This window comes from Triturus cristatus, chromosome 7 (assembly GCF_964204655.1).
Source record: "Triturus cristatus chromosome 7, aTriCri1.1, whole genome shotgun sequence".
Classification (NCBI taxonomy): Eukaryota; Metazoa; Chordata; class Amphibia; order Caudata; family Salamandridae; genus Triturus; species Triturus cristatus.
In genome coordinates, this window is record NC_140590.1 from 1,041,501,754 (window position 1) to 1,041,527,250 (window position 25,497).

General features: G+C 45.4%; 1 protein-coding gene across 2 annotated transcripts in view; it reads left to right on the forward strand.

Annotated features, from left to right (window-relative positions):
• JAKMIP2 (janus kinase and microtubule interacting protein 2) overlaps window positions 1–25,497 on the forward strand; it is a 354,418-nt gene that overhangs the window by 140,624 nt on the left and 188,297 nt on the right. For both annotated transcript variants that reach the window (XM_085618096.1, XM_085618097.1), the window contains exon 2: window positions 24,651–24,697. The gene's annotated coding sequence lies outside the window, so the exon portion shown is untranslated. The remainder of the gene's footprint in view (window positions 1–24,650; window positions 24,698–25,497) is intronic.

The window sequence follows — 25,497 nt, forward strand, 5'->3', positions numbered from 1 at the left end:
ACTTACTTAATTGTCAACACCGGTACTTATGAAAGTCTGCACCACAGTGGCACTGACTTTCTAATTCAGGGATGAGCACAACAGATGTTTATTAATTCAAGATATATTAAAAATGACTTTAACAAGAGCTCAAGCTATGCTTATAGCGTTGAGGGCCTTGAATAGTCTGAATAGTCAAAATTTTAGGAGTATGATAGTTAATAGTTGTTTTGGTACTGTCAGGGGTAGCGCTGGCTGGAGAAATGTGTGGCATTAGCTGTACTGGCCTCTTGGTGAGAGCACCGGCACTTATTTTTTTACAAATTAAGCACTGACTAGGCCTCTTACTCCCACTGCACCTAACGGCAGGAACAAAAGATTCCCGCTAAAGAGCCCCGTACTGGGTGCCCGTCGGGTATTGCAGCACCGACCTGACAAGGGGCAGACTCATATGATGAAGCATGACACCTAGCTTACTAGGTGTGTGAGAGCCCTAATTCCGAAAGTGGAATTCCTCCCCCTGTTTGTGCATAGTGTGGGATCATCATCCCTGGCTTAGATCCCACCTGTATCTCACTGTTCATTCACTTTGACTCAGAGGAACTTCATACCCTTTTTGCTCACAGCAGTGCACTCAAGACATTTGTTATTCATTCATTCATTGGATTTAACACAAATCAGTGCAGTGGATGTGTTAGTCCACTGAGGAATCACATTGTGATATACATCAGGTGGGCATTGCCTATAGATGTATATATGATACCTGAATGATCAAATATTCCAAAGACAGCACTTAAATGTTAAAATGGTGTTTTCCTAAATAGAACAATGCATGAGCAGTATGAAGAATTGCACTTTCTAAGAAAGGTGCCAAAAATTGAAACTCGAAGGCGTGTAACAGTACACACTGAAATCTGAAAAATGAGTTTTCATTCTCAGCTCTATTTTTATTACGCATTTGAGTGGAATGGCAAGGCGCATTTCAGAATCCAAAAAATATTTCGTTAGATAATGTGATTGGTTTTGAGAATGCATGCACCTGCATCCCACAGGTTCTAAGCACACTCACCCTTTTCGGAGGCCCAATGTAGCTGTATGTGTTTATGTGGTATTTGTATAATGCAAACCAAGCCAAAAGGCAGCGGACAACTGTCCACGGTCAAAGACAAGCATAAAGTCAAGGAGTGGTAGGAGAGGTAGCTGGTATTTAGACTGTTATTGCATTATGATGTAGTGTACTTTGAAGAGGTGTGTCTTCAACTCTTTCTTAAATTGGAGCAGCACTGGGGAAGTCCTAATGCATATGGGGATGATGTTCTATATTCTGGGGGCATAGGTGGAAAAAGCCTTCTGTCTTCTTTTTCTCCTTTTTGGTCTGGACTCATGTCATTTACTGTGAAGTGCTTGTGGTTGAATATGGGAAAGAACTGACAAATAAGGTGAGCTGTTTGCAATGCTTAGTTTGCCCAAAAAATAGAGATACAGGCGCCAACGTTTTTCTTAGGGGCTTCTGTAGGCACTGCTGGATGCCAGGGTTACCAAACACCTTTGTCCTCATTCAACCTCAAATCCCAAACGCTTCCTGTCTCTTTTCCATCCCAGCTTTCTCTCTTTGTCACTTCCTCATTGCTTCTCTATTTTATCTCTTTCTATGTTGGTCTGGCTGGGTCATAGTTTCAGGATGAAATATAAGCCTTAGTCCCCAAAATTAAGTGACTGGGACCACCACCTGCGCAAATTAAGTGCTGGTTGTTTTAATCTTTTGGGTAGCAAAACATTTGAAAAGTATCAGGGAGTGATTTTATGTTAATTTTACTGCTGGAAAAGGTTACTTTGTCTGGCGAATATGAGGTATTCGAGGAGGACCCAGTCAGAAGCTCACTTTAGTGGCACCACCAATTTGACCACAGGATTTGCGGGCCACAATAATTACATCCTGAGTCAACAGGAAATAACGAAAGATATATTTTTAGTAACCCTGGGCGTAGTTCGCGAAGTAACACTTCGCGAAGCTACGCAAATGCAGTTCGCACTACGCGAGCTACGCGTAGCACTTCGCGAACTGCGTAGTACCTTGTTCGCACTGTGCCAGATGTCGTTTTCAATGATTGCACAGTGCGGACAAGCAACCGGCACTGTGCAATCATTGAAAATGGTATCTTGCACAGTGCGAGCTGTAGTTTTCTGCTGCTCGAGTCGATTTTTACTCGAGCGGTAGCTTTCTCAACGCGAACTGGTAGTTTCTCATCGCGAGCGGTCGCGAGCATACGCGACCACTCGCAATGAGAAACCTGACCTCCTCGCATTGGGAATCTCGCCGGGAGGTTTATTCTCCATGCTCGCGATCGCTAACTTGATGTTGCTGATCGCGAACAAGGAAAAAGTCTCGCCGGGATGTCATTTTGCTTGCTCGCGGTCGCCAACTTGACGTTGAGGACCGCGAGCAATTAAAAAATGCACTACGCAACACTACGCTACGCGTGTTCGCACTGTGTTACGTGCAGTTCGCGTAGTGCGAAGTAGCGCGAACTTCACAAACTACGCGAGCTTAATTTTTAGTGCACGGGCTGTGCACTCACGACTCCTAAAGTCACTGAAACAATATCATGAACAATGTGCACAAATTCAGAAATTGGTTTCGCTTTCACGTGCCACAGTGCTATCATTTTGTATGTCTGATTCCCAGTTTGTACACATACCTTCTTTTGTGTTGAGTCAGATGCAGGCTCCGCTGAACCTCCCACCCCCTTCTGGCCTTCTCTGACCTGGTGAACCCTTGACACCTCTGATGTGGGCTTCTTTTTTGATCCTGGTGGAACTGAGAGAACCTGTCTTTTTGCCTATGCTGGAACAGCAGCAGAGGGTTGGTCCTCAGATTCGATGAACTGTGCTCAATTGGCAATGCTTCTAGAAGCCTATTTCTAGGAGTAGCACCCCAAACTTGTCTGTTCCTTCCTTCTAGCATGTATATTTTATATCCTCCTTCAGGTGGGTCATTTCCCTTTTCTGCTGCTTGTTTCCCCTTTGCCTTCCTCTCGCTCCGGGCTCCGCTCAACACTCAATCTCGACAGATCCTCTCTTCTGGTCACCCCTGCCCACCTCTAGTGCATGCCTTTCTTTAACTCCTGGATGCATGGAGAGTACTTGCCTTTGTGTTTCTTCTGGCCTCAATGCCTATTGGAAAAGCAGTGGGCTGCTCCTCAGGTTAGATTACTTTTGATCTATTGCTAAATATGCTAGAAAGAAACCCATTAAAGGATCTGCAGCTCCATATGTATGTCTTTTTCTCCCTGTAAGTCTATCGGCTTCCTCCCTCAGGTGGACCTTTTCTCCTGTTCTGTTGCACCCCTCCCCCCCTCATTTTTCCCTGCCACAATCTCCCCTACACCTGCTCCCTCTTCCATCCCCTGGTTACATCTCCTCAACTGTAGTGCTGGCCACCTTCAGCTCCTGGGGACTCACTAAGAGAACATGTGTTTGTGCCTCTGCTCACCTGGAGGCCATCAGAAAAACCAGGAACAGCCTGCCCCTCCTCCTGCTGTCTTGGCTGAAACACCAGAAACAGGACACGCAGCCTTTCAACACATTCTGCCTTTTTTACTGAAATATTATTCCCCACTAATAACGGAAGTGGCAGTGGTCTGGGAGGATACTCTAGAATGGCTGAGGCATGCCTCCTCACCTGAAGCCGGAACATCAATGGCCTCTGAGACCTAGAAAAACGTATTGGACTCACCTGGATGAGTGAAGGCAGAAGGGTAACAGCAGTGCTTAATTTGAGCCGGGAGTTTCCGGTGTTTAGTACTAGCAATCAATCAATCAATCAATCAATCAATCAATATAAGCTTTATTTCGATAAAAAAATATCTTAAAAGCTATACAGTCCCAAGTAGACAATTACAATACTCCAAGATACGTTTTTTAGGAACAATGTACATTAAAAAAAATTGTTAAAAGAGACATTTAAAAACAAGGTCATTAAAAGGAATTACAATTTGTATATACATTGTGCCTGTAGGAGGGAAAGTGCTTGTGCTAGAAAGCAAGTTATTTAGGGATTAATTCTCAGGTTTCTCGCTCTAATGCTCCATGCCCATCTAAGAAATTTGGCTGTTACACAGGCATGGAGGTCCCTTGAGTCAGATCTTAAAATGCGTAGTGCTACTTGATGGCCACGGGTACCTAACTCCCTGCAAAGTGGTTTCAGCCAACGCCCCCTTGGTACTTTATAGGCAGGACAGACAAACATAAAGTGTGGAATTGACTCTATTACAGCCGCACAGCTTGGGCAGGAGGGGGGAGTTTGGTAAGGTGGCTTCCACTGCGCAGTCAATTCTTGCAAGGGGAGAATACCTACCCTGAACTTAAAATACAAAGCTCGGTCAAATGGATTTTGTATTAGGTCCAGGTAGGGTTCAAAATACATTATATGCTTGTGCTGCATAAATTCCTCTGTTAATCTTCCAACTCTAGGGTTGAGGAGGTCATTCATAGTAACCCACCACCAGTAAGCTTTCTTAATTTCTGCCTTTGGTGGGGAGGTTCTATTGGTCCAAGCCTCTTCGAGGCCGAGATCATATAGAAGCTTTTTCACACCTTTTAGCCAGTCAAACTTGTACCACCCATCCATGTCCATTACCTCTCTAAGCCCTGCGGCGTAATTAGCCTGTTCGGGTGTCTGCCACAGGCGGGCCCACAGCAAGTGAGGACGTAATCTTGCTATGTCTCCAAGCGAGTGGCAGCCAAGATCATATAGAAGGGGCTTAGTGGGTGTCCTCTGGGGGAGCATCAATAGATCCTTCAGGAATTTGTTCTCTGATCTGCAGATTTGGTCTATATTGGATAGACCCCACAGTTCGGCACCATAAAGTGCCGAACTTACAGCTCCAGCCTTATAGATTGTTAGTGCTGGGGCAATTGGTTTAGTTAATGAAGAACGATGTTCTTTAAGAATTGCCCCCACCACCCTTTTATGGCTCAAGAGCATTTTCTGCACATGGGATCTCCAGAGCATGGAATCAGAAATACGAATTCCCAAATAATCAAATGTAGCAACCCTCTCCAGCGGTACGCTGTTGAGTAAAGGAGGGTTCCTAAATGTTTTAGGTGGATTTAAAATTAGGAAATTTGTTTTCTGGACATTTATGGACAGCCCTCTGATGTTACAAAACTGGTCAAAGCTATTTAGAAGAGTCTGCAGGCCCTTTGGGGTTTTTGAGATGAGGAGGGTGTCGTCGGCGAACAGGAGAGTAGGGATTTTTTCCCCCGCCAGGGCTGGGGTGTCTGATGGTATTTGCTGTAGGTGCTCAACCACCCCATTGACATACAGGGAGAATAGGGTGGGAGCTAGCACACAGCCCTGGCGGACTCCCCTGTTCACCGGTATCCGTGCTGTTATTTGCCCTTGTGAGCCCCATCTTATTTGGGTATAATTGTCCTCATGCAGACGAATTAGCATATTAAGGATGTACCTAGGCACCCCCTGCTCTGACAGAACTTGCCACAGGCGCTCGCGAGGGACCAGGTCAAAGGCAGTCTTTAGATCAATGAATGCGAGGTAAAGACTGCCTTTGCCTAGCTTAACGACCTTCCAATATAGGAGTGATAACCTGAACGCCTGTTCAGTTGTTCCTGTACCCGCTCTAAAGCCAGCTTGATAGTCGGAAAGGATCCTATTTTCGTCAGCCCATGCAAGGATCCTCTCTAGCAATACCCGACCAACTACTTTCTGGGTTGAGTCAATCAGACTTATCGGGCGGTAGTTGGCAGGGTCATCCCTACCCCCCTTTTTAAAAATGGGCACAACTTCTGCTCCCTTCCAAGAGTCTGGGATGGAACAACCACGGTTAATAGCATTAATTAGACATGCAATAAATTTTGCCCATTTCGCCGAGTCTGCTCGGAAGAGGTCCCCTGGCAGGCCATCGGGCCCAGCTGCCTTGGCCGGGACTATTCGCTGAATAGCAGCTTCAACCTCCTGCTCAGAAAAAGGTTCTATATTTGGTTCCTGGCCCGGGGCCAGAGGATCGATAATTGGGCCAACTAAGGTGGTTTCCTGTGGACCAGAGTATAAGTTCAAAAATGATCATAACATCCCTTACTCGGGATGTTATTCGTTATCAGTTCACTGTCAGGGCGGACCTTTCTCCTGACCAGATTCCAGAAAAGGCTAGCATCCTTCCCTATGCTGGCTGCTTTTAATGCTTGCCAGTGCTGTTCCTCCCACTCTCTCTTCGCTTTAAGGACCGTCATATTGTAGTCCTTTCTAGCAGTCTGGATCCTGCCAGGGGACTTGCCTTTAACGGACATAATTAGGGCAGATTTTTTCCGTCTGCAGGTCCTCATATACCATGGGTTGGTAGTGCACCTGCTCAAAGTACATAATTTGCTGCCCATGGTTGCACAAAATAAGGGTCCCAAAGTACTGACCAAACCCTTGTAGATTGAAGATACCTTCTGTGTACTATTTAGATCTGTGGTGATCTCTTGTAGGTCACTCAGGGCCTCTGTCAGGGTCTCCTTTATAACAGATAATTTTCCCTCGTCCATTGCTACCTTTTGCCATTTGAGGCTCCTTCCGCAATTCGAGGGAGTAACGTCCCTTGATGTCATGTGGGCCTCTCTACTCATATTTTCGGGGTTGGGGAGCCATATGGGATTTAACGTCAGGGACAGTAAATTATGGTCGCTATCGGTAGTAGGTACAACCTCCATGTCTATTAGATGTCTCCAAAGATTTTGGTTTAGCAAAATATAATCAATACGTGAGGAGAAACCCACCCTATTATATGTATGTGCTCCTAGGGGGTCAGAGGGTGATCTTCCATTAGTGGCCCTAAGACCATACTCTAATGTTATAGAATTTAGCTGGATGGCTAGCTGAGTCCACCTTTTTATCGGGGGTAGACTCAACAGGGGGAATCCCTGCTTTACGTCGTCCTCCTCCGAGCCCAACATATCCTCGGTGGCAAGAGGTTCAAATGTACAATTGAAATCTCCCGTCACCAGGATGCCAGATTCGGGGTGGCAACGAGAAAGTTTTGCTTCCAAACAGCTGATTATTGGAGATTGGATTCCACCTTTTGTGCCACGTACATAAATGTTAAAAATTTCTAGAGTCCTCCCTTCTTTGTTATCCCTAAGGGTCAGTCTTAGAAGATCTGGACAATTGAACGCAGTTGTTTGAATCGTGCAATCCAGCGTAATGCTAACCCAAATAAGGAGGCCACCAGATGGCCGCCCCTTTCCTGATACTGGTAATACTGCAGGAATAAAATAGGAGGCAAAACCAAATTTATGGTGGGGAATCGTACTCCAGGTCTCTTGGAAGATACAAATGGTATAGTTGTCAATGAGTTTGTTCCAATCAGGTATGGCTAGATTCTTGGAAAGACCGGCTATGTTCCAAGAGATAACTTTAAGATTGGAAATACTATCTCTGGAACACCCTTGTTCACCAATACTTGTGTCTATATGCAGGGAATGTTGTTTATTAATAGATGTATGAGGCAGTTCAATGACAGATGGTAACGCCTGGTTAGATAAACTAGACCATACAATAGACATGTTAGAATGTTTGGCCAAAGTAGCACACTCCTGAACTGTAATGTGCCCAAGAGAGATTTGTGCAACTGGAAGTAGTCAGTCATTTTTGTTGCGACCCCCTAGATGATTTGGATTTGGGAGCTGTGGCCCTCATGTTTGTATTAGAATCAAATGGAGTAGATCTAAATTGGATATCAGATGGATCAGGGGCAGAGGTCCTATATTCTAAGGGTAATAGGTCCTCGGCCAGCTGAGATGAAGTCAGAGTGATTTCCAATGTGTCTATTCGGAGGTCATGGGAGGAGTGCCTTATGACCTTAGCAATATCCTCTCTTATCAGCGACCGGCACCCTCTAACGTGACAAATCCAATGGATGACCTTATTCTTAAGGGAATCCTCGGGTTCATGGCCCAGATATTTTGCGACATTAACCATAAACACTGTCTGCCTCTTACGTGTGGTGGCAGGTCCAGGAAAGTGCGGGCCAGATGCAATTGGAGTCAGCAGTAGGGGTCTGGCTCTTAGAGTTGCGAGATGGATATCGCTATTATTCTGTGTAGCTCTAACTTGCCTTCTGGTTTTGGTCAGCAGAGATGTTGCATTTTGCCCTTCCGGTGGATGGAGAGGAGCAGTAGGTGCGAGACTAACATGCACAAAATTAGATTTATCTGCAGTAATAGCATTATCTTGTGTCAGAACAGGTTGGGGAGGAGCATCTCGAGGTATGTGAGCTATATGTTGGAGAGATAGTGTCCTGACGGTAGCTGTTAAGTCTAGAACTAAAGATTTAAGATCCCTCACCTGGGCTTCAAGTGAGTTTATAGTTGACATCAAGATCCGGTCACTTGCATTAGGGTCTATTTCGTTATTTATTTGGGAAAGACAGTGTACCTCTAGTGGAACCTGGGTAACCAGATAATCAGGTGGAGTTATTATTTCCTCTGCCAGGGCAGCAAAGCGATTAGTGCAAACTATAACAGAAGGCTCTAGATGACTCATTTCTGTCTGTGCCAAAGAGGGAAGGGGTGGTTGATCAGGCGAGATGATGGTCAACCCTGAACTAGATTGACTAAGTGTTATATTGCTATTTCCAGTAGCCGAATTTATACTTGGCGTTTTACAAAACATCTTGGGTATACGAACTGGCGGTGGTCGTTTATTAGCTTCTAGACTTTGGGTGGAATCTACCGCTAGTATACCCTCACACTCATCAACTAGTGTTTCAATTCGATCCATAACATGATCATTAAGCATTCTCTTACTTTTCTTAGCTTGCTTGGATTTTCTGGCCCCCTGGCCTACATTAGCAGCATTCGATCCCCCCACGCCCCCTATTCCCTCCATAAGTTTCCTCTTGCCCATTATAAGGCCACGAAGGGAATGTTTGCGGACAATATAAACAGTACCTTTGTGGGCAGTCCGGTGGCAGCACAGTCAATTTGGATCAGTCGATGGCGCGCAACAGATGTCAGGTGGATGGCCCTGCCCTGGCTCTTCCTGGCTGAGACGGGCGGGGACGGGCCCGCAATTGGCCCGGGCTTCGCCCGCGCGCGTCCCGCGTGGCGGGGCAACAGCGGTGCTTAAAAGCCTCCCAGGCGCTGCCTGATGACTTCAGCGGCAGGCGCCTGGGCTAAGGGCTGCTGGGAGTTGTGGTTCTCCCGCTGGCCGTTCCCCTCACGGCGGACGCGCTGAAGGTTGTTGGGCAGAAGAAGTTTTTAGAGCCCCTACGCTGGCCGATTCCCTCACGGCGGACTCGCAGGTGAGTGTTGTGACACTGAGTACTAGCACTTAATCATCAACACCGGTGCTTTTCATGAGCACCAGTTAAGGGCACATTCATTCACAAGGAGATTAAGGGAAATGCCCAGAATCACGGGATGTGGAGCTGACACTGAGACTCGAACCTGGTTCCCCAGCTCCAAAGTCGGCAGCTCTCCACATTACGCCACATCCTCCCCCTCTTTAATGGTTAATGGTTGGTTCTGTTTTAGTGCTAACTGCCTCCTGACGAGAGCCCCAACACTTCTTTTTTTACAAATTAACCACTGAACACCGCGTAGCACAAGTCATTCTTGTACTATCATGGCGGTATCCTACAAAGCGCTTGTCAATTTGTCCTCGCATGTGCAGGGTGCAGTGCTGACCGGGACTGAACTTGTCTGGTACTTATCTGCCTGTGGGGCCTAAAGGCGTGTGAGTGGCACTAGGGGCGTGCTCAAAATTTTAGCCTCCATTAGTTTAGAGGGAAATCTTAGCCATTTAAATATTGTGTAGTTTGCACTCACCTTGCTGAGCTAGCTTGATTCCTCTTTCACTTCTTTAACTGCTCATGAGGTGTCTTTATACAGCAGTGGGCAGTATGCCTGCCTTTAAAAAGGGTGCACAGCTTCTGTTCATGTCACCTTCTTCTACTGTTGCATGTTTGGCATCATTATACTCAAGATAGAGTGATGATGATCCTGTTCTTTGTTGAGGATTGAAACGCAGTCGACTGATTATATTACACATCCACTTTTGAATATATAATTTGTTATGATGGGCTGTGTTGTACTTGTTATTTTGACACACGCAATGATCATGTTTTGCACTTATGTGTGTCACTAATGAAGAAGCACCGAGCATGTTGTTCTGCACCGACACTCACTACAGTAATTTTTGTCACTTTTTTAAATTGATTCAAATTGTCATTTGACTGAGCATAATGTCAGCATATTCCTTCAGCTAAAGACATCTTTTCCTTGTTCTGCCAATTGCCTCAGGTCTCTGGTGATTACTGGGGTTCCCTTCTGTTAAACAACTATTCACACCAGAGAGCATGTCTGCAACAGATGATTTGACCTATCAGTGACATGGCTAGTGCATGTGTGCAAATGGAGGTGCTTAAACTAATGTGTGCATAACACACATCGGGCATGATATGGCCCCTTATGTGAAACCTCAATCAACTTTCTATTATTTCTCCATTTTCTTCATATGAAAACATGTAATGTGCCTGCAGAGGGAGGACTTACTGGGACTCCGCAGGTTCCCTATTGTTGCAGATTTGGGGGCTATGGTGATTGAATGGTGGGAGTCGTCATGCCTGCAGCAGACACTCAGGGGGAGAGGGAGGTCGCCTCAGCGCCAAGAGGGTGCTCCACTCTAACCAGCACAACGCCATAAGAGGGGCAGCCTCACACAAACCTTACACGCTTCGCTGAGGCGTGAGGTCTTTAAGCGCTACAAAAGCAGTTCCTTAGTCATCACTACACTTCAGGGCCTTGGGTCACTGGCGGTTACCCCCACTCCCTTAGTCAAGTTATTTTGTCCTCATTATGTTGTACCCTCTTCCCAATCTTCATTACTAGGCAGTATTACGCATAATATAGCATCACAAAGTGCAGCATCAGGGTTGTGCACTAGCGCACACTACCTCTCAAGTGAAGCGTTGTTGTGGATAACTTCTCCACACCATATCCGACACAGTGTACTCATGTCATCGATGCTCAAGACATGTGATATGTTTGCTGCAATATTCTCACTTGGCAGTTATGGTCATTTGAATGTTATTGTACTGTAAATTTAAAATACAAATGTCAATAAAAAAAAAAAATTAAAAGATTTTTAAAATAGATACAATTAAATTTGCCCAAATCAGTTCATCCAGGACAAACATAAATGAAAGTTACATAAACTGCAGTTTTTCAATGTATTCCACAGTTTTAAATACATCATTCACTGTTATTGTGGTGCTTATATTGTTGATGGAGAACTTGGTGCTTATAGGCGAACTCCAAACTTTTTTCCATATTATCAAAACTAAGGTGCCCTTGCTCCTCCGGCACTGTTCCATTGCATTCTTTAGCTTCAGAGAGGTTTCCGAAGCACATTGGAAGTGCATTGGCCTGCAGGCTGCACCTAGTAATCTTGCTTCTGGGTCAATGTTACCCTGGTCCCTAGTTATGGCTTGCTAATCCCCTCTGGGAGGTCCCTGCACATTAGGGACACAGACACACTTTCTTTCTTGGAAACTAGATTCCATCTTTCCTCTGCGCTGAAGACGACTTCCTCAAATTTTGATAGTCACTGAAGACTTACCTCTTCCAAAATCCTTCTTAAGAAGATAACTTCTGACTTTTTATAGATCGCTGACCTGCTGCTTCACAAAGTGCCACTGCGTTTAACACGGTTTCAGTAACCCTTCACACATCCGCTCGGCGAAGAAACATCACCACATGGGCAGCTGGAAACATTTGCACAGAGTTAATTTCCATGTAGTGTGAAGACTCTGCAATTGTAGTACTCCTTTGAGGGTTTTGTGTTTTTGTCTGGGCTTGAGAGGGGGCCACAGCAACATTTGTTTCTGCTGTTTGAAATGTAGGACTGGCAGCCCAGGCCGTCCTAATTTGCTAAAGCATTACATCTCCATGACAACCACCTCGCCAAGATACATCCTTTTAAGGTCTGGCCATTGAGACAGCTTTATCTTCTCACCATTCTATTGTTTTCAAGAAAAAAATAATGTATATCACGCTTACATATAGTGTTTATTTGTCAGCCTTCTTCATCTATTTGTCTGTTAAGTAGTCATTTCCTCAGATCGGTATCTTTTCTGAAAGGCAGCTAAGGCGGTGACCAACTTGTGACAGCTATTTTATTTTGTCCCATATTCAATGTTTAGTGAGATGGACTAGATTTTTTAGGTCTAAGCTGACCATACAGCACAGCTGTCTGGTTTGCTAAATACATCTTGGGGGCATTCAGGAAGCTGACCTATGAATGCATTCTGCCCGTTGCTTATCATTGGCTCTTTGATTTGTAACTCACATTTTCTGGCTTTCTATGGGCTGCCTTTATTTGCTTTAGGCTGTCCAGCTTGAGTTTGTCTCTCTCATTGCCCAATCCTTGTTTACTGTATTCTCCCACAAACTCACTTTAAATCTTGTTCTTATTTTGTCACATTTGCTGTGCATTCAAAGACAGAGGTCAAATGCCATGCTCTGTCTTCTGAGGGAACTTGGTGTCTCCTTTTCTTTCTCTGACTTCAACATGAGAGAATTTATGTGACAATCCTGTGGAGTACCCATGTAAAAGGAGAGGGTGTAGGATTTTCTTTTCTAGCACACAACAAAAAAAATAATTATGTGGATATTTCAGAACATATCAGAATTAGTATAAATAAAGCACTTTTTTTGGTAACTCTAAAGTGTGCTGGAAACACATATTTGAATACAAACGAAAACATCAATATACTAGGTGATGACATTTGCACACATTATCGTTTGTGTGCAGTAAAACCATATTTGGGGAAAGTGCAATGGTCATTTAAATAGAAAATGTGTTGTCTGTTTTGGCAGTGCTTGACCACACCATGCATACTCCACTCTATGTCCTCCCACTCTATGCCCTTCCACTCCATTCTATGCCACTCCACTCCACTCTAAGACAACCTCTCCACTTTACGCCTCTCCAGTCTAAGATACTCTACGCCACACTAAGCCATGTCACTTGACTCCACGCCATTCCAATCTACACCACTCACTCCACGGGACAACACGCCAAGCCACTCCATTCTATGCCTATTGTCTCCACACCAATTGCCCCACTCCATTCTACCCCACTCCAATCTACCCCACTCCACTCCAATCTATCCCACTGAACTCAATGTACCTCGATTTACCTCACCCCACTCCACTTTGCTACAATCTATCCCAAGCTACTCCACTCCAATCTACCCCACTCCACTCAATCTATCCCTCTCCACTCTAATCTACCCCACTCAATCTACCCCACCCAATATACCTACCCCACTCCACCCCATTCTACCCCAACCCACTTTAATCTACACCACCCTAACCAAATCTACCCCACTCCAATCTACCCCACTGCAATACAACCTACTCCACTCTACTCAATCTAACTCAATTGACCACACCTCACTCCAATATGCCCCACTTCACCCCAATCTACAACATTCGGCCCAAATCTACCCCACTCTGCTCCAATCTACCCCAGTCTATTCCACTTCACTCTATTCCACTCCTATCTACCCCGCTCCCCTCTACCCCAATCCATCCCACTCCAATGTATCCCAATCAAACCCACTCCATGCCAATCTAAACAACTCCACTCCAATCTACCCCACTCCACTCTACTCCACTCCACTCCAATCCACCCCAGTCCAATTTACCCCACTCCATTCCAATTTACCCCACTCCAAGTTCCACTGCAAGCTTTCCAACTCCTCTCCACTCAAATCTACCCCACTCCACTCCAATCTACCCCACTCCACTCCGCCCCGCTCCAATATACCCTAATCTGTCCCACTCCAGTCTACCACAATCTACGCTACTCCACTCCAATCTACCACACTCAATCCACTCAATATACTCCACTATAATCTACCCCACTTCACTCAATGACACTCCACTCCACTCAAATCCGCCCCACTCCAAACCTACCCCAATCTACCCCATCTACTCCACTTCACTCCACTCCAAACTACCCCTCTGTACCCCAAACTTCCCTCTCCACACCACCACAGCCAAGTCTACCACACTCCAATCCATCCCACTCGACTTCAGTCTACCCCACTTCACTCCAATCTACCCCACTCCAAACTATCCCACTCCAATCATCCCTTTTCAATCTACCCCACTCAAATCTACCCTACTCCAATTTACTCCACTCCATTCCATTCTACCCTACACTAATCCACCCAGTTTACCCCACTCCACTCCACCCTAATCGACCCCACTCCACTTTTCCCAAATCTATCTCGGCCCCAATCCAATCTATCCAATTCCACTCCACCCACTCCTCTCTGATCTACCGACTCCACTCTATTGCAATCTACCCCACTTCTAACTACATACTCCAATCCACCCAATCTGCTCAACTCCACCTTACCCCAATCTACCATAATGCATTCCACTGTACCCAATCTACCCAACTCACTTCAATATACCACATGCCACTCCAATCTAATCCACCCCACCTCACCCCAATCTACCCTACCCTACCCCAAACTACCCTACTCCAACCTACCCCATCCAATCCACCCCACTCCAGTCTACCCTAATCTACTCCACTCCAATCTACTCAATTCCACTCTAATCTACTCCACCCTAACCCAATCTACCCACACCACTCTATTCAACTTCACTCCAATCTACTCCTCTCCAATCTACCCCACTCTGCTCCATTGTACTCCAGTCTACTCCACTCTGAACTACCCAACACCTATCTATCTCACTCCAATCTGCCCCACTCCACTCCAATCGATCCCTCTTCACTCCAACCTACCCTACCATTAACCCCCTAATCTATCCCACTCCAATCTACCTCACTCCACTTTACTGCACTCCATCCTAATCTACCACATTACATGCCAAATGCGTTTCAGTGCGTGCAATGAAACTTGTTTTCTTTATTTATTTAGTTACATTACTCCAGTCGGCTGTGAGCCGGAGTTTACTACCCCCCAGCCTGCCCCTCCCCGCGGCACTCCTTGCACGAGCCGCTACTGCAATGTAGGTCTTTTTGGAGATATTATGGTGCTAGGGTGTTAGGTATATTTGAAAACTGTTACTGCTTTAAATTCGTTAACATCGGATTACGGAGAAAATGAGCAAAAGCAATGCTTTTCTGGACTGTCTGCTTTATAACAAAGTTTTAACCATTCATTTTTCAGTTGTTTGCTGTGAAATCAGTTTGACGCAACACAGACTTTTATTTTCTAAGCCCAACCCTAAGATCTCACCGCATTGGTTTTCCAAACAGTTCTTATGTTTTATGGATTGGGGTAATTTCTGTGGGGAATTGAAATGCACAGCATAGCACATATGGCAGGGAAATGGACTCTCAGCATTTTGTATTCAGTGAAGGGGGTCCTTTTTACTTGGTTATCAAGAAGTAGGAACAGAAAGCGAAATGTAACATTATTTTACTGGCGTTCCAAGCATTGCTTTGGACGACATTCTAACGTAAAGATTTCCCTTTTTTTCCAAGGCTTTGGTTATTACTTTCTTATAAACATGAAGGCAGTTCATATTATTTTCTTTCAATTCTTTTTTATATATTTTTTAGTCACCTTTTTGTTTTTACATTATACCTTCAGCTTATAGCAATTTAAAGCAAAGAGTGCCTCTTCGTTGCAGCAATGAGAATCATATTATCCTGTGATGTGCATTCATAACCCGTGTGTGATATCTTGCTCAAGTCCACATGTTTTCCTTCGAATTATGGGGCTTGCAGTGATGTTGTATAAAAGAATAACCAACACTACAAGTCATATATCTACAAAGGGTTTCCAGTCCATTTCTAAGTACTTGCTCTGCTCCATTAAAATTAAATGGAATGGTTATTTTTTAATTGATATTTTTTATTTTAAGTATATGGCTCTGACTTTTAAGCAGTATATTTTTTTTCACTACATATAATTTGTATGCCAAATGTATGCCATTAAAAAAGGTAAAACATTAGATCTGACAAGACCTATTGGCTTTACCAAAGCTTGTTTAATCGAATATAATCAGACTGGGAACTATTCTAAGGCTAAAAGGCCTGAGATTGTCTTCTTTAACAGTTTAGTCCTCCCCTTTTCTCACCACCCACTACCTCCTCCCTTTAAGTGCGATACCAGTCCTTTTTGGATACACTAGCACTATGTAAATCCAATAAAAATAAATAAAAATGGACATCACTGGGTCACATCCAGCTTTTGGGCTTCGCTGGTACCCACTGTGCACAAGCTTGGAACTGTTGGAGCACTTTCCTTTGTGCACATTTGGAGCCCATTAAAGTGCTCTCTGATAAATTTGAGTTCACAACTAAGGCTGGACATCAGTCAGTCAGTCAGTCAGTCAAAGGCTTTATTTCGATAAAAACATATCATAAAAGCATAACAGTTAAAAATGGAATAAGTTAATTTCATTTAAAAAAGAAGAAACCTATTTTTACAATAAAGTGCAAAACAGATCATAAATAGTTATTTAAGAATGAATTAAACAATTTCCTTAAGCCTTTTACTTCTGATACGCCATGCCAAGATAAGAATTTTGCAAGGGCACAAACGTATAAAGGGCGAGCATCTGACATTAAAATACGAAGTGCCACAATATAGTGTCTAGTTCCCAAGGAGCGGCACAGTTGCTTAAGCCATCTTTTCCTTGGGAGGGCGTACTCATGACATTCGAATAAAAAGTGAGCCACAGACTCACGTCTGGATGTGCAAAAAGGGCAAAGATCGGAGGTCTGAGGGAAGGAATTCCATCGTGATGTAAAGCTATAGAGTAGGAGGGTCCCGGTCCTAAACTTAAAATACAAAGCTCTATCAAAGGAGCTCTCGATGATGTCGAGATATAGTTCCCGGATTGGGTGATCCTTAAAATTCAGGAAGTCCTCAGTAAGTCTCCCCAATGATGTATTCGTGATCCGTTGGGTCGCAATCCAGTTCCAATATAAGAGCTTAAGCGTGGCTTTCGGAGGGGAAGATTTATTTTCCCATGATGCATTTAGCCCCAGATTATGCAAAAGGGCCTTCATGTCACACAACCATTTTATCCTATGCCAACCTGGGAGTGACATGATTTCCGAGAGACCTTTGGCATATTTGGCTAGTTCCGGGACCCGCCACAAGCGAGCCCATAGCAATAAAGGGCAAAGTTTCGCCAGATCACCGATGGGGCGACAACCAAGATCGAGCATTAATGGAATTGTGGGGGTGCCTTGGGGAAGTGACATAATGACCCTGAAAAACTTCCTCTCTGCTCGTGATAAGTCGCCAGTGTCACAAAAGCCCCAGAGCTCGGCACCATAAAGGGCAGAGCTAACTCCTCTTGCTGCATAAATGTCAATAACGGGGGCTATCGGTCTTATAGCACAGGAGCGCTGCTCCTTCACGAGAGCCCCTGTAACTCTTTTATGAGATAACAGCATCTTGCATAAATGGGGGCCCCACTGCATATTATGGGATAAACGAATCCCTAAATAGTCAAACACATCCACCCTCCCCAAAGGTTCATCATTCAATTTTGGGGGGCGTATGGGTTTTTTAGGGGGATTTAACACAAGATACTTTGTTTTATCTCTATTAATTACCAAACCCCGCTCTGCACAGAAGAGCTGGAAATTATTTAAGAGTTTTTGGAGGCCCATTGGGGTTTTGGAGAGCAAGAGTGTATCATCCGCGAAGAGGAGGGTCGGGATGCGTTCCCCCGCCAGGGATGGTTCATCTGAGGGGTCTTTCAATAGATGCTCAACCACACCGTTGATATATAGCGAAAAAAGGGTGGGAGCTAGAACACATCCCTGGCGTACCCCTCTCTCTACCGGGATTTTGTTAGTTTTCTCACCATTCCTCCCCCACCTAACTTGGGCAAAAGTGTTTACATGCAGCCTTACCAATAACAGGAGCAAGTAGTTGGGCACCCCCATGGCAGCAAGGACTTTCCAAAGAGCCTCCCTAGGTACTAGGTCAAAGGCAGTCTTCAAGTCAATAAAGGCAAGGTAAAGACTGCCTTTGCCCAAGACCACCACCTTCCAATACACAAGCAGCAATCTAAACGCTTGCTCAATTGTGCCGGTGCCTGCTCTGAAGCCAGCCTGGTAGTCGGAGAGGATGCCGTTTTCGTCGATCCATTGTAATAATCTGACCAGCAACACCTTCCCGACCACCTTTTGTGTTATATCTAGCAGGCTTATGGGTCTGTAATTTGATGGGTCGTCCCTGGCCCCCTTTTTGAAGATGGGGACGACCTCCGCCCCTTTCCAGGATGCCGGGATTGGCGCTCCCCCACTAATGGCATTAAGCAGGCAGTTAATAAATTTGCCCCATTTCGGGATGTCCGCTCGCAACAAGTCCCCGTGTAAGCCGTCTGGGCCAGCTGCTTTTTGGGGCCTGATGGTAGTAATTGCATACTCCACTTCTTTGATCGAGAAGATGGAGTCAGCCACCCTGTTGTTTACTGGCAGAGCTATACATAATGTTCCAGTTGCTAGAGCATCACTCCTTGTTAGCAAATCCGGAGTTGCTAATGCCCCCTCCCTTATATGTTTTTCATTAGAAATGTCCATGGAGAGAGCATTAGGGGTGGCACCTGATTGATTTGCATATAGTTTAGAGAAGTGGTTGACCCAAACTTGGCTAGTGATATTGCATGTAATGAAGTCAGTATCGGGTCTATTTTTGGCTCTAATCCTATCCCAAAAACGTCTTGCGTCTTTCCCCAAGCTTGCCTCTTTTAGAGAGCGCCAATATTCGATTTCCCACTCCTTTTTAGCACTAGCCAGGATTTTCTTATAATTTAGCCTAGCTCCCTGAATGTCTCCTTGTGTTTTGCTTTTGACGGCCTTAATCAAAAGCGATTTGGCGTGCCTACAAGCAGGTGTATACCAATCGTGCTTTCCCTTTGGGAGCCCCATTACCTTATTTTTGCCCACTTGATTCATTTTTAGGAATACATTCCCAATAGACTTAATGGTCTCCTCAAAAATAGGGGTAACACGGCCGGGATTTAGCTCACCCTTGTCTGACCTATCCAATTCCAATTCTAACTGTGCATCTATGAGTACAGTATTGATTATTTTTAGTTTAGCTTCATCCTTCGCAACCATGTTCCATTTTAGACGTTTCCCACACGAAGATACAGAATTTTTTGTGGGCTGGGTTCAGGGATTTTGCGGTCTTTTCGTGAGGCCATGGGTTCCTAAGGGACAATGAAAGCGAATTATGATCGCTTTCAACTGTAGGCAGGACTACCATGTCCTGAACAAAGCTCCAAAGAATGAAATCTAGCAAGATGTAATCGATCCTAGAGGTGTGGTTGACTCTATTAAACGTAGCCGCACCCAAAGGATCAGAACGCGTGCGACCATTAACTGCTCTTAGCCCAAATTCCAGCGTTAGGGCATTGAGCTGAATAGCAGTTTTGGACCATTTTTTGATCGGAGGGATGGTTAAGGTCGGGATACCCCATCTAACATCATCCTCACTTGGGTCATAAATGTTGTCCTGTATAAGGGGCTCATAGGTGCAGTTGAAATCACCCGCAACCAAAACTTGGGATCCAGCTAAATTTTCATTCAGAGCCATTTCAAGAATAGATACTGTCGGGGATGGAGAGCCATATTGGTACCTCTGGCGTATACATTATATAAGTCAAGGATGGGTCCTCTTTGTGATCCACTCAGAGAGATTTTTAAAATATCTGGAGAATTAATTAGCTTTGACTCAATCTGGAGATTTAAGGCAATGCTTACCCAGGTGAGTAGGCCTCCCGACGGACGACCTGACCCATTTCTTGGAGGTACTGCAGGAACGAAATGGGTAATATAGCCTACCCGATACACGGGTTCCATGCTCCAAGTCTCTTGAAATAGGCAGATCGTATGCGCCTCTACTAGGGCATTCCACTCAGGCAGTTGAAGTTTCCTGTGGATGCCAGCTACATTCCAGCTTAGGATCTTAATAGTGTCGCCCTGTTTAATAGGAGTGTTTCTATTTGGAATACTGGGGCATTCAGGTTGCGGCTGAAAGACATCATGGCTCACAGGCTCGATGCAGGGCACAAGTGGTGCCTTCCCAGACCCTAGTACAAGGGTGGAGCGTAGGCAGTGGGAGGGGGTCTGCAGATCTTTTTGAGGAGTAGGGTCAGGGGAAGAAGTAGGCTGGATGGGGGATAAGCAGTTTATGGGTAAAAAGCAGTCTACGAGTTGGACTGGGTTGAGGCTAGTGCATTTATTGTCCTCAGGGACAGATCCAGAACCCAATAATGGTCAATCTACTTCTTCCAAACAGCTGAATCTGTTAGCAAGTGGTATGCCACTCCAGCCTTCAGAAAGAGCTGTATCTCTACCCTCATAGCCTAACCAAGCCTCCCTCTCCCTTCTATTGTTCCAAGATCTTGCTTTAGACGTGCCCCTATCGGGAGTGTCGTCACAACAATTTATAGGAGGATAAAAGGAAGAGAGTCTCCTCACCTTTATTCCGTCAATTTTGGGCCATGTATTACGACGGCAGATATAATCAGCCGTTCGAGAATTATCAAAATTGACAATAATGCAATCTCCCTGAATCTTTTTCTTCTCACTGCCTATCCAAGGAACCCTACGCACCATAAGGATCCTGCTACTACAAAAGTGAGGGAGTGGTCTATTAACATTAAGCCAATGCTGTACCTTATTTTTTAAGGACCGCGTTGGTTCTTCTTTGGGAGGCCTTAACTCAGGAACACCAGTCATGATCACGACATATGGGTCACATTCTGGAGGTAAGTGTATAGGATGACCAGACTCACCCCTGAAATTGTCTTTTTGTTCTACTAACCCCATGGATTTAGGTAAATGGTTTTGGTGAACTGGCCCCGGTGTTTTTACTGCAGTGTTTTGATGTACTAACCCCAGGCATTTAGATAACGTGTTTTCTAAGATTGCACCAGAGGTAGGGGGTTTGGTGGGTTCACCAGCTATCCTAGAAGCAGCTAACAAAGATTTTGCTGGCAAAGATTTTGGTGACAAATTTAAATCAACCGGGGGAGCACTCGCCACTACTTGCTCCATCCTCACGGTCGAGGGAGTAGCCCGGAGCTCCTGGTGGTTGGCCAATCCATCACTCTTAAGTGCATTCAAAGATAGGTTCATGGAGAGTAGGTGCTTTTCGATATTAGAAAGAGAAAGTGCAATAGGTTGCACATATTCTCTGAAGAGTACACCTAGTACATTTAAAAGTTGGTTGTCAGCCTCACAAACTTTGCAACCCTTGCCCAAACTACTTGGATCGCTAGGGGCCGGTGGAATCATACTAGGGTCTGCTGTAACTATGGCTGTTTTATCTAGGGCACTATGGACAGGATTATTTTTGATTTTCCTTGACATCTGAGTAGTCAAAGTTTTATTCGGGGCTTTGGAGTTACATTTTTTCGGAACCCTAGGCTTCTTCCGTTTGGGGATGGCACCCTCCCTTGCCCCCCTTGGGAGATTTGGACTGGGCCCCTCCTGCCTTGGGCTTAAAAACAAATTAGGCGTCCTCTCAAGATCTTTGCTAGAGTGCATATCTGAGAGGGCTAAAGAAGCTGACAGATCAACCGTATTAGGTACACCGTGAGTTTCAACCTGGACTTCAATGAGAGGCCTAATGGTGTTTAAGCTTGTAGGTGTCTTAGCTAAGGCCATAGGGCCTAACGAGGAGCGTCTTGCTAGTGCTAAATCTTGTGAAACTCTTCGCTCCAAGAGTGATATACCTTGATTAATGGCTTCATTTGCCCTAGTTATAAATTGGTCAATCGGGCCAGATGTATGTGCCACCCCCTGAGCATTTTTGCTCCTAGAACCCCTCGTCATCCTTTCAGACATGTACTGATATGTGGGGCCTTCACACAATTTGAGTTAAGCAGTTGGCAATTTGCCAGAGGAATTTTGGACTGTAAATGACTAGATGGAATAACTACAATACCACATCAGGATGTAAATGTCAATGGGGTGGCCCAGTCCAGTCTTACCCGGTCTTTAACGGGCTTGAACGGGCCCGCCCTTGGCCCGGGCTTAGCCCGGCGCGTCCCGCGAAGCGGGTCCCTCTGTGCCTTTATGCGCCTCCTGGCGCTTGGTCCGCGTCAGCACGTCGCGCCGCCGCTGAGGCTGCCGGGAATTGCAGTCCCGGGGCGGCGACGCGGAAGAAGCTGGTGAGCGTTTGACCCTTGGCGGTGGCGGCAATGGTGGCAATGGCGTAGCGTGACTCCACAGGTAAGTTGTCGATTAGGCTGCTCCCCCGCGCTCCGCCGGTCCCTCTGTGCCTTTATGCGCCTCCTGGCGCTTGGTCCGCGTCAGCACGTCGCGCCGCCGCTGAGGCTGCCGGGAATTGCAGTCCCGGGGCGGCGACGCGGAAGAAGCTGGTGAGCGTTTGACCCTTGGCGGTGGCGGCAATGGTGGCAATGGCGTAGCGTGACTCCACAGGTAAGTTGTCGATTAGGCTGGACATCATAATTCAAAACATTTCCATCATGTGAAGCATATTAGAAATGGAAGACAGAGAGTAGTTAAATTCAAAACCATAGAGGTTTATTAAGAGATTAGCAAGGTTACAACACAAATCAACAAATTAGTTGTAAATCAATAATTAACATATGAGTGCATGAGTCAATATATAATTCAAAGCAATCCATAAGTCCTGAAAGCAAAGGAAAGCAAAGATGAACTGTAATAAAATTGTCTGAAAAAGAAAAAATAAATAAAATCAGATCTCCCATGAAGAAGGCACCCTACTCTGCTAAGTCGGGAAAACGGGAAATGGTCTTTACATTGCGGGCAGTGCCAAGCGTGCCGTTTCCCCGCAAGCGCAACTATGCTCGCCTTAACCACGCAGATGCCTTAACCATGCATATGTGTGGTTAAGACAGTGTGTAGTCTAGATATCCTGATGGACAAGAACAGGAACAGGAAATGTCAGGACAGAAAGCTCCATGCTGACAGTTAAGAGGGGCTGTGGCCGGGTGTGGTGGGGTGTGGGGTAGTTTTAGGGGTGGGGTAGTTTTTAGGGCTCGGTTTATAGGGCAGAGCCAGGGTTTTAGGGCTCAGGGCAGGGGGAAAGGGGTAGTATTAGGTTTTAGGGGTGGGGTCGTTTTTAGGGCTCAGGAGGGAGGGCAGGTTGTCTATAGGGCTGGGGCCAGGGTTTTAGGGCTCAGGGTGGAAGGGCTGGGGTGCTCTTTACCACACATCCCTTTACCAATCATGCCTTTACCACGAAATTGCATGGCAAAGGTATGCATGGTAAAAGCATGGGTGGTAAATGAAAGCATTGTTCAGACATATTCACTGTTCGGGCGCCATCCGTGCCTCTATCAAACAACCTGGGAAAACGTTCTTCTAATAAGTCAGGAAAGAAGGATTCTGAATTTTCACCTGCATTGCATTAGTTTAAACCACACAAGTTTAACATTTGCTATACCTACACTGGGTTCCCATATAACGAACCAATCCGAGTTAGTGCACGAGCTAATCAAACTAATTATTTTCTGATCCTCCTACATAATGAGGCTTCTCTATATGTCCTTTGAACTTACAGTTATCTGTCACTAACAGGATATACCATACCAAGCTGTACTCCGCATGTGCACACTAGCAACTAAATAGGACATTCTGCATTTATCATGTATAAGAAAACATTTCACATGAGAGCAAGACCAAGGCCACATTTGCATTGTAAGTGTGGAGTTAGCTTCTTTGAGAATAAAGTAAAACACGTGATGTGAAGCAAGATGGCAACCAGACGTCAGCCATTTTGAAATACAAGCCTACGTTAGCTATGATCAATCTAAAAGTGAATCACACACAGTAAATACATTTTCATGTGCAGATATTAAAGTCAATATAAGTGCAAACACACAATTATGAAAAATTGGCTTCAGAACCGACCATGCTTGTCAGGGAGGTGGGCATTGTTTTTCGCAGGTTAGGGCTTGTAAGAATTGTAAGGAGCGCGCCTGCTGTATTCCAAATGAATATAGATGTTGGTGAGAAAATATATTTTGGAAAATGGAAAGACTAATGTAAAGATGTACAAAGATCCAGATAGGAGGAATTGTCATTGATTGGCTGTTCAGGGAATACTGCTGGGTTCTATTCGACACACTGGCATCAGTCACTGTGGAATGAATGACTGCGGACTGACTGCAGGAAGGCGCAGCAGCAGAGTGCGCGCGCGCCCGCGGTTCCCACCATGTGGAATCCCTGTGGCTTAGAAAGGAATGGCATGCGGATAACTGGCGCGAGCAGCAGGAGGCTCCTCTCTCTCCCAAGCACGCCGAAACCCCGTGAACAAAATGCCAGGCCTGCAGCAGCCACTCCTTGCCTGCCCTGGGTGAGGCACAAAAAAAAGGGTTCCACATTTTCACCGTCAAATAATGGGTGTTTCTCGCCGCGCGGCAATCCTGTGTTCTTTCTGCAGTTGCTTCTCGCGCCAGCGCCACACTTCAGAGGTTTTCAGGAGCGAATCGAACAAGGCGCTTCTGTTTTTTGCTTTCACGCTTGTTTGCCAATGACAATTTGTCTCTGAATGGAAACATTGAAAAACAATCGCACAATACTCGTGACTGAACTGTTGCAAATGTAATGTTCACCCGATTTATTGTTGCCTTTATTTCCTTCTGTGTAGATCTTGGCTGCTTCAGAGAGGATGGACGTTGACGGCTGAACACCCAGGTGAGTTTGGCAGGAGTCATGTGAACATTTTTCTGAATGCCTTTTGCATGCTTGACTAGTGGCCCCATATAACGTATGATGCTTTCAAACAGTCCTGGGGGCAGATTTTCAAAAAATACTCACAACGCAGAGCAGCGCAGCACTCTAGAGGCGGCGCGGCGCTGCGTTGCATGACAGGGAGGGAGCAGGAGAGCGCCATATCTTCAGAGATATGGCTCTCTCATCCCCTTTCACTAGCGCCAGCGCTGATTTAAGCTGCTGAGCCCCATGCACACACCTTAGCACCTTAGCGTCATAGCGCTAGGGTGTATAAGTGAGTCTAGTATAGGTTTTGTTACAGGCAGGGTGCCCTTCTTGTACAAAGTACCATGCCTAGACAAGTTTTAAAGCTTTGCCCACTTTGTAAGTGTGCTGCACAGTGCAACATGCATGCATAGTCGGAAAAGAAAGGCAAAATAATAATATATCTCCTGTTAGCGCCTCCTTTGAAGTGGAGTTAACTTTTGGAGCTAAACATTGTCTGCAATTGTTTATAGATAGGGTTTTGGATCAAAAGGGGGAAACAGACTTTACAACGCTGCTTCAAGCACGTGGACCGTCTCATTGCAAGCTGAACACCGCTTGCCTTAACCACGCATATGGCTGAACCACGCATTTGCGTGGTTAAGGCAGTCGATATTCTAGCTTCTGACTGGCGGGGAGAGGACCCAAAAAGGAGTACCTACCAAAAGGATGGGGCTGCAATGAGGTAAGGTGGGCTGGGGGTAGGATTTAAGGGAGGGGCCCAGTTTTGGGGCTTA